The sequence below is a fragment of the Chaetodon auriga genome, chromosome 21 (genome assembly GCF_051107435.1).
Source record: "Chaetodon auriga isolate fChaAug3 chromosome 21, fChaAug3.hap1, whole genome shotgun sequence".
In the NCBI taxonomy this organism is placed as follows: Eukaryota; Metazoa; Chordata; class Actinopteri; order Chaetodontiformes; family Chaetodontidae; genus Chaetodon; species Chaetodon auriga.
Window position 1 is genome coordinate 20,139,370 of NC_135094.1, and position 8,667 is coordinate 20,148,036.

Sequence of the window (8,667 nt, forward strand, 5' to 3'; positions counted from 1 at the left end):
CTGTGAACCGATTGACTGAACCACTTCAAGATACAATCACAACAACAGGCACAATAAATGCCAACAGCAGACAAACAACCATGTTTAAAAATATTAAATATAAACAAACAAACCATCTGGTAACATCCACAAAGCTCTGAACGATCCACTGCAGTTAAGATATATTGTCCAAAACACAATGGTAATGTTAGGATTTAGCCTATAAATTTTACTGGACTCAGGATATCAAACACAAGTAATTTATTTGGACAACTCTAATTAACAAAAAGCGCACTCTCAAGGAGCAGAGGAAAAGATAAAAGAACACAACTGGACAGGTTGAGGCAAACACTGGACATGGCTGGTAGGAATGGAAAGAAAAAAGCATGCATGAGTGGTAGTCCAAAAACAAAATCAAACATCAAAGATCAACAGCACACATGAGGAAAAGACTGGCAAAAAGTCTTGGTGATATTCACAAAGGAAAACTCTATAGTCATGGGAGAGATCAGGACGAACGGGCAACTAGTAGAGCTGAGAACTAATCTCAAATACTCCTGGTCTAATCAGCCTGATGCGCCACAGGTGCGCAGATGATTAAGCAGCGCCAGCTGAGTGTAGGAGTCCACACCCAGCCTCTGACAGACAGGGGAACAGACAGACAGACAAATAACACTTAGGGCAAAGGGAAAAAGAAAAACACTAGGGACAGACAGGTAGATGATCCTAACAGGTAATCCACAGAAAGATGTTCTCTCCTTTCAAATTAGTAGGCAATGTTCTTGTCTTCCGTGTTTTCCCCGTTACAATTTCATGAAACATATGCAGAAAGGAACTATCTTCCCTCCAGTTATTCTCTGGATTGTAAAGCCTGGTTTATGCTTCTGTGTCCCGTCGACGCTGTACCTACGCCATCGACGCAGACCCCTACACGGACCCTACACTGTAGCCTGACGTGCACCTCCAAAAAATCCTGACTATGCGTCGCATCGACGCGTCGTGACGTGAACGTCGAGGACGGTGATTGGTCCACTCAGAACGTAATTTCCGGTTCAGTCGCAGCCCTATGGTCCCAAACATCTTCTGCGTCGCCTGCCCTTCAACATTTGGAGTAACAACATTTGTTGTTCAATATCGATGAGCTCCATCTCCAAAAACAACCACTCCATCTCGCCATTGTTGTCTCTGACCGGAAGAAAACCAAGGAATCCGACAAGAGCTCGCCGAAACCATACAAAGACACAGCCACACCCCCCTAGCGGCTTGGCGGCGAATTGCGGAGCAACGCGTTTCCTCAACGCAGAACTATGAATGCTCAGTGACGGCGTTGGGTGTACGCCGTAGGTGCGGCGAGAGTCCAATGATCACTGAGTTGTTTTGGAATAACTGTCCATCGATATAGTCTGTGATGTACGTCTGTAGTTTTTCCTGTTTCCCTTTAAAATTGGGTACAGAATTTTATTCATTGATCATTCAGTTTGTTGTATCCAGGCTCATGTTGATTTTCGGATGATGAGTTCTTAAAGATCCATTACGTCTTCCATTGCAAAGTTATTCTGTTTCGGGTTGGTAGTAGCAGATGGACTATGGAGGTGATTTGATCTGAAATATAGTTTTTATTTCTTAGAATATACTTTTTTTGTTTTAGCTATTTCTGTTCTTCAGTAGTGTGCAAAAGTTTTAGGCAAGTGTGAAAAAATGCTGTAAACTAAGAATGATTTCAAAAATGTAAGTGTTAATAGTTTGCTCTCATCAATTAACAAAATGCAGTGAAAGTACAGAAGAGAAATCTAAATCAAATCAATATTTGGTGTGGCTAGCCTTTGCCTTCAAAACAGCATCAATTCTTCTAGGTACACTTGCACACAGTTTTTGAAGGAACCCGGCTGGTAGGTTGCTCCAAGCATCTTGGAGAACTAACCACAGATCTTCTGTGGATGTAGGCTTCCTCAAATCCTTCTGTCTCTTCATGTAATACCAGACAGACTCAATGATGTTGAGATCAGGGCTCTGTGGGGGGCCATACCATCACTTCCAGGACTTCTTATTCTTCTTTACAATGAAGATAGTTCCTAATGACATTGGTTGTATGTTTGGGGTTGTTGTCCTGCTACAGAAAAATTTGGGGCCAATCATACATTTCCCTGATGGTATTGCATGATGGATAAGTATCTGGCTGTTTTTCTCAGCATTGAGAACACCATTAATCCTCAATAAATCTCCAACTTTATTTGCAGAAATGCAGCCCCAAATTTGCAAAGAACCTCCACCATGCTTCCCTATTGCCTGCCGACACTCATTATTGTACCGTTCTCTAGCCCTTTGGTGAACAAGCTGCCTTCTGCTACAGCCAAATATTTCAAATTTTATCTCAGTCCAGAGCAACTGCTGCCATTTTTCTGCACCCCAGTTCCTATGTTTCCATGCATAGTTGAGTCGCTGCTGGTTTGAAGGCAAAGGGTAGTAACACCAAATATTGACGTGATTTAGCTTTTTCTTTTGTTCGCTCACTTTGCAACAAAAACAATTATATTTATATTTTTGAAAGCATTCTTTACAGCATTTTTCACACCTGCCTAAAACTTTTGCACACTACTGGATATAAAAGAGAAAGATTTCATTATGTTAAATAATGTCTGGGTAATGAAGTAATGAAGCAAAATATTAACCAGTTAAATTTGTACTGCAGTATGAGGCTGCTGAAATATGCCAAGTATGGATGCAGACTATTTTGTTTTCGGAATCCTCATTATTGCATGTTGCTGAGCAATAATACAGGTGTGATGGTCATAGAAATGTATGACTGAGTGCTGCTGCGGAATAAATATGAAAGGGTACATGGACACAAAAGCCACAAATGTATGGTAGTCCTTATTTCAGAGGTGAACAACACTGGCTGCATCTTGATAAAAGCCAAATACTGTCCTTTTATCGTTGTGACTCCAGTGATCAATGACCATGTGCATGTGTGTCTATTCATGCCTTTCTCCCCCTCTGTCTCTCAGTCCTTTTCTTAAAATAAATAGCCCCTTTTCATGGTTGAAGGTTAGCATTTGATTTTGAAAACCATTAGTGACACATTGATTTGTAAAAGGAAGAAGGGGGTAAAAAAGACTGACTGAGGGGTACCAAGAGGAATACATTTCCTCTGCTATATCCAGGTCAAACATCAAGGGAAAAAAATGCAGCAATGATTTGAGTGATGTCTGGAGATTGGAAGTGCAGTACTTTTTTGGTTTAGGAAAATTCTGATGTGAAGTGGATACAGGCTGTATCCATAATGCAGTAAGTATGCATGTAGTTAACAATGGATGGCATTTCTCTCCATCTCCATTTTTTTTTTTTTTTTTCAGATGCTTACACAGAGGAAAAAAAAATCTGCTGAAAAATGAAATGTTCTTTAGTGAATGTGTTTATATTTAAGACAAACTATAGATGGAGTCAGTTATTTGTCACACTGGACAGGTCATGTTCGGGTTCAAGAGCAGATCCTGTTTTATCAGAGGTGATGAACAGCTTTAATGATCATCAGAACATAATTTGTGGGAAACTTCACCTGCATTTCAATACCTTTTGGGCTCTTTCTTTGATGTGTCAATGAGATATCCACAACTCCCGCTTCCATGTCAACTGAAAATGATATTGGGATGGATAGGTGATCTGCTACTGACTGGTTAGGGCAAAAACACACAAAAAGCAATCCTCTCCCAAACAGAAATTGGTGATTAAGCCTGACTATACTAAAAGAGGTTTCATTTTCTTATCATCTTTAGATATGTAACAATTATCTCGTGATCTTCAGATGATAAACTGTCATTACAGTAAAATTGGACAGTACTATGTACTTGGGTTATTCACATGGAACCAAACTGTAAATCAGTTTTATAGTCAGTTAGTTTGGAGTAGTCTCAGTACAATTGTGGGCAGAAATAAGTAATTAGCAATGGTCCCTGCATAACGTGTATACAGCCTTTTACTACAGGAACTCACCAACCCGTAACTTATTGTGTAGCCTTGTCCCAGGCTCTGCTTTTGTTTCTACTGTGCTCCTCCTGCTTTGTTGGAAAGAACTTGAATTTGGGCACTGCTCGGGAGATAGTACTAAATCTAAGTTTGAGGCAATCTGGGCCAAAAAAATGCAACAACACCAGTAATATCACCAGACATGGGCTCAGATAAACACTACCCATTGTTTGTTTCAATGCACAGGCATTTAGATTCAGAATACACAGACTGTAAATTGTAGATTTGCAAGTGGGCAAAGTGATGGGAAAAACATTGAAAGTTAATAATTACATTTCAAGGAACTTTGGGGCAGAGTTGCTATTTTCAAATTCATGTAACATGTTCATTGATGGCCTATTTTCTCCACTTTGCAGCAAGCCAAATGCAACATCACTATATTTTCTCTAGAAGAAAAAGAAAAGCTCCAAAATGAGCAGGATCAGTGTTCCCAGTATCACAAATGGTGTTGCCCTTCCAATGACAAGTGCACAAATAATTCTTGTTTGTAAAACACAGTGGACACAGTTAAGATGCCAAGTCACCCCTGTACAGGAAGTACTGGGGCAGCTCTCCGTTTAAAGGATACGGTTCTCAGTCCTACAGAGTATTACCCCAGTAAATTTTAATCTGAAAACTGTTTAAGCTGGTGGTGAGGAGAAACGCCTAGTTCTTACTGCTCACATCTGGATGCCTATCCTGCGTCCTCTGATACTGCATTCAAGCCCTTGAACTGATACAGTTACCAGCCATGCCTGTTAACAGCAGCTCTCCTCTAAATGATCTGGGCTCTTGGTAATAATGCTAAGATAAGATTTAGTGGCCAATATGCCAAGGATCTGTTAATTTTAGTAGGCTGGAGTCTTTAAGAAACTTCAAGATGTTTATCACACAGCAACCCATGTTTTAATACCATCAAATGACTTTAAAAGTAAAGTCCAACACTTAATCTTTAACATTAATTTTGATTATTTGCAATTGAATATGTATATATTAAGCAAGGGCAAGCAAACAGCTCACTTTGTTTTAAAATTCTCAGTAAATAATGACAATATAAAATCAATCACTATGTAATCAACAGTTATTGTATATGACTCTAATATATAGCTAAAGCTGATCTAATACCAGGGAGAGAGAAGTTTTCTGGCCAGTGCAACCTCTCTCTGTGGTGTGGAACATGAAGAAACTCACAACTCCTTCCAAAGTCCCATCCTTGATGTAGCAGAGTGAGTGGAGAAGAACTTAAACTTCAATTTGTAATCCGCAGTCAGTTGGAAAGTGATTACATTACATCATTAATAACAAAAACGGCAGCTTCCAAAAATCATCATCATTACTTCATATACAGTGCATTCGGAAAGTATTCAGAGCAGGAACCAAGCCATGAAGTCAAAGGAATTGTCTGTAGACCTCTGAGACAGGATTGTATCACGGCAGAGATCTGGGGAAGGGAAGAACACAGTGGTCTCCATCATTCATAAATGGAAGAAGTTTGGAACCACCAGGACTCTTCCTAGAGCTGGCCACCAGGCCAAACTGAGCAATCGGGAGAGAAGGGCCTTGGTCAGGAAGGTGACCAAGAACCTGATGGTCACTTTGACAGAGCTCCAGTGTTCCTCTGTGGAGATGAAAAGAGCCTACCAGAAGGACAACCATCTCTGCAGCACTCCACCAATAAGGCCTTTACGGTAGAGGAAAATGACAGCCGGCACCTAAAGGACTCTCAGACCATGAGAAACAAGATTCTCTGGTCTAATGAAACCAAGATTGAACTCTTCAGCCTGAATGCCAAGCATCACATCTGGAGGAAACCAGACACCTCTCATCACCTGGCTAATACCATCCCTGTGATGAAACATGGTGGTGGCAGCATCATGCTGTGGGGATGTTTTTCAGCGGCAGGAACTGGGAGACTAGTCAGGATCAAAGGAAAGATGAACGGAGCAAAGTACAGGGAGATCCTTGATGAAAACCTGCTCCAGAGTGCTGAAGACCTCAGACTGGGGCAAAGGTTTACCTTCCAACACGACAACGATGCTAAGCACACAGCTAAGAAAATGAAGGAGTGGCTTCGGGACAAGTCTGTGAATGTCCTTGTGTGGTCCAGCCAGAGCCCAGACTTCAACCCGATTAAACATCTCTGGAAGGATCTGCAGAGAAGAATGGAGAAATACCCCAAATACAGGTGTGCCAAGCTTGTTGCGTCATACGCAAGAAGATTTAAGGCCGTAATCGCTGCCAATGGTGCCTCAAAAGAAAAAAAATAACTTTTTCACTTTGTCATTATGGGATATTGTCTATAGATTGAGGAGGTGAAAAAGGAATTTAATCCATTCTGGGAAAAAGCTGTAACAGAACAAAATGTGGGGAAAGTGAAGGGGTGTGAATACTTTCCGAATGCACTGTATGGCAAAACTTTATGTGCATTACATCATCATACTAAGACTAGATGATAAAAGTCCTTTTACTGACATTTCTTATGTGTAATAGAGGAATGGGGATCACAACTCATTTGACAACACAGGCAGGCAGAATGTAGTTCTAACTTACAGGTTATGGGTCATAAAGAGACACACACACACACATACACACACACACACACACACACACACACACACACACACAGAGAGAGAGAGAGAGAGAGAGAGAGAGAGAGAGAGTTGTGTTTCCATCACTTTTGAGAATATGATATAGACTAATTTCCTGGATACTTACCCTAACCATAATCCAAGTCTTCAATCAAAAATGTAATGATTTACACTATCAGGGCTTGTATTTTGTTCCCATAAGGAACTCCCCACAATGTTACAGGTCCCTGTGGATCCTCAGTACACGTGTCTATGTGTGTTTCTGTGTATCAATATTTGTGTGCTGGAAGAGATGGTGGAAATGACTCTGTGGGTGTGTGTGTGTGTGTGTGTGTGTGTGTCTGTAGGGAGGGAGGCAGAGGTAAAAATTAATGGACATATCAAGTGAGCTGATAAACGGAGTGTGAATGTGAGTATGTTTGTGTGCAGGTGTGGGGAAAAAAATGAGAAAGACAAGGGGTGTGTGTGTGTGTGTGTGTGTGTGTGTGTGTGTGTGTGTGTGCGCACGTTTGTGAGTGTATCCCTGGATTAGCCCCAGGCAGGGTTGTGGTGGGGTGAGGTCCACTGAGGCTAAACTGCCAACAGAGGTACACCAGGAAGAAGGGCTTACTGTCAGTTTAACACCAGATATCACATCCCCACACACATACACACACATACACTCCCAGACAATACCTAGGTCACACCCTCAACTGAGGATTGCTGCAGTATGTATTTAATGTGCCTTAAACAGTGTGAGTGTGTGACATGTATGTCTGTGGAGATTGGGGAGGAGCAAGTGTTGGCTTGATGGAGGCAACTTGTCACCTCCAACCCATTTGGGAACAGCCAGAGGGGGTTTTTAATTTGTGAAGTGGGGGGAAAGCAGGGGGAGAAGAGGGGTGTAGAGAGGAGGAAGGGATAGACAAACAGAGGAATAGAGGGATTGATGGAAGCAGAAAATAAGCAGGGTATGTGCAGATTTCAGGAGACACATTTTTCTATCATCACCCAAATCTGCAGTATCTTAGAGAATTAAAAGGTGGCTGTAAAAAGTTTTGTTTCTGCTGTTGTGCTCAAAGGTGGAAAAGCTAGCCCCTATTCATATAATTTCCAATGGATTCAGAAAAAAGACAAAACAATCCTGAAGTATTCATTGGCATGATTACCATGTAGCAAACATTGATAAAAAAAATAGAAAATAGAATATGCAAAAATTTGTTTATATAAATGCAATATAGTCATGAACACCATGGGGGATATCAACATGACTGATAATGGGCAAGTTTGTGCATGGGTGCAAGTGTATGTCTTGAGACCAATTCTGCAGAGTGGCAATCCAGGCCACATCTTTCCTCTTAGGAAGTTTTTCCTTGCCACGGTCACCACATGCTTGCCCATGAGGGAATTGTTGGGTCTCTGTGGATAAAGAGTATGGTCTGTACCAGCTCTGTATGGAAAGTGTTTTGAGACAATTTCTATTGTGATTTTGTGCTACATGAATAAAACTGAAATGAACTGATGGACATCCATCCCAAGTGGCACATATCACATCTTGTGACAGGTCCTCCGTACCTGCTTCTACATATCTGTCCATGTCCAGTGGATTCCAAGAAGAAGTCCGTGTCAATGTTTAATTTGCCAGGTCTGTATTTAATGTCAAACCAGAAATCTGACACTACCACAACCTATTGATGACTTGTTGCATTGAGTTTCGCTGTACTCATTACGTAAGTGTGGGCCATAGTACTGATAGTCCCTGAACTTTTCACACATTGCCCACTTCAATGCAAGAAATCACAGTTTTCCACTGTGAAAGTGGTAGTTTCTCTCAGCTGGTGTTACTGTCCTTGAACCATACCCAATCACCCACAACTTGCCATGCCGATGTTGACAAAGGACAGCCCAGAGACCCTGGGCAGATGCGTGTGCAGTGTAAGGAGTAGGTTGAAATCAGAATATGCCAACACTGGCGGATTAGTGAAAAGGCTGGCAAGCTACTCAAGGGCTGTCTGCTGTGCATCTGTCCAGTCCACTTGTGTTTAGGAGGGAAGCTGTGGGCCCCTGTTCTTTGCTGTACGAGACTAAACTTGAGGTAAGTCTGTTTTAGTTTGAAACA

General features: G+C 41.4%; 1 pseudogene; it reads left to right on the top strand.

The window, feature by feature from the left end:
- Window positions 1-477: 477 nt before the first annotated feature.
- LOC143314539 (uncharacterized) lies at window positions 478-5,947 on the top strand (annotated as a pseudogene).
- Window positions 5,948-8,667: the final 2,720 nt, after the last annotated feature.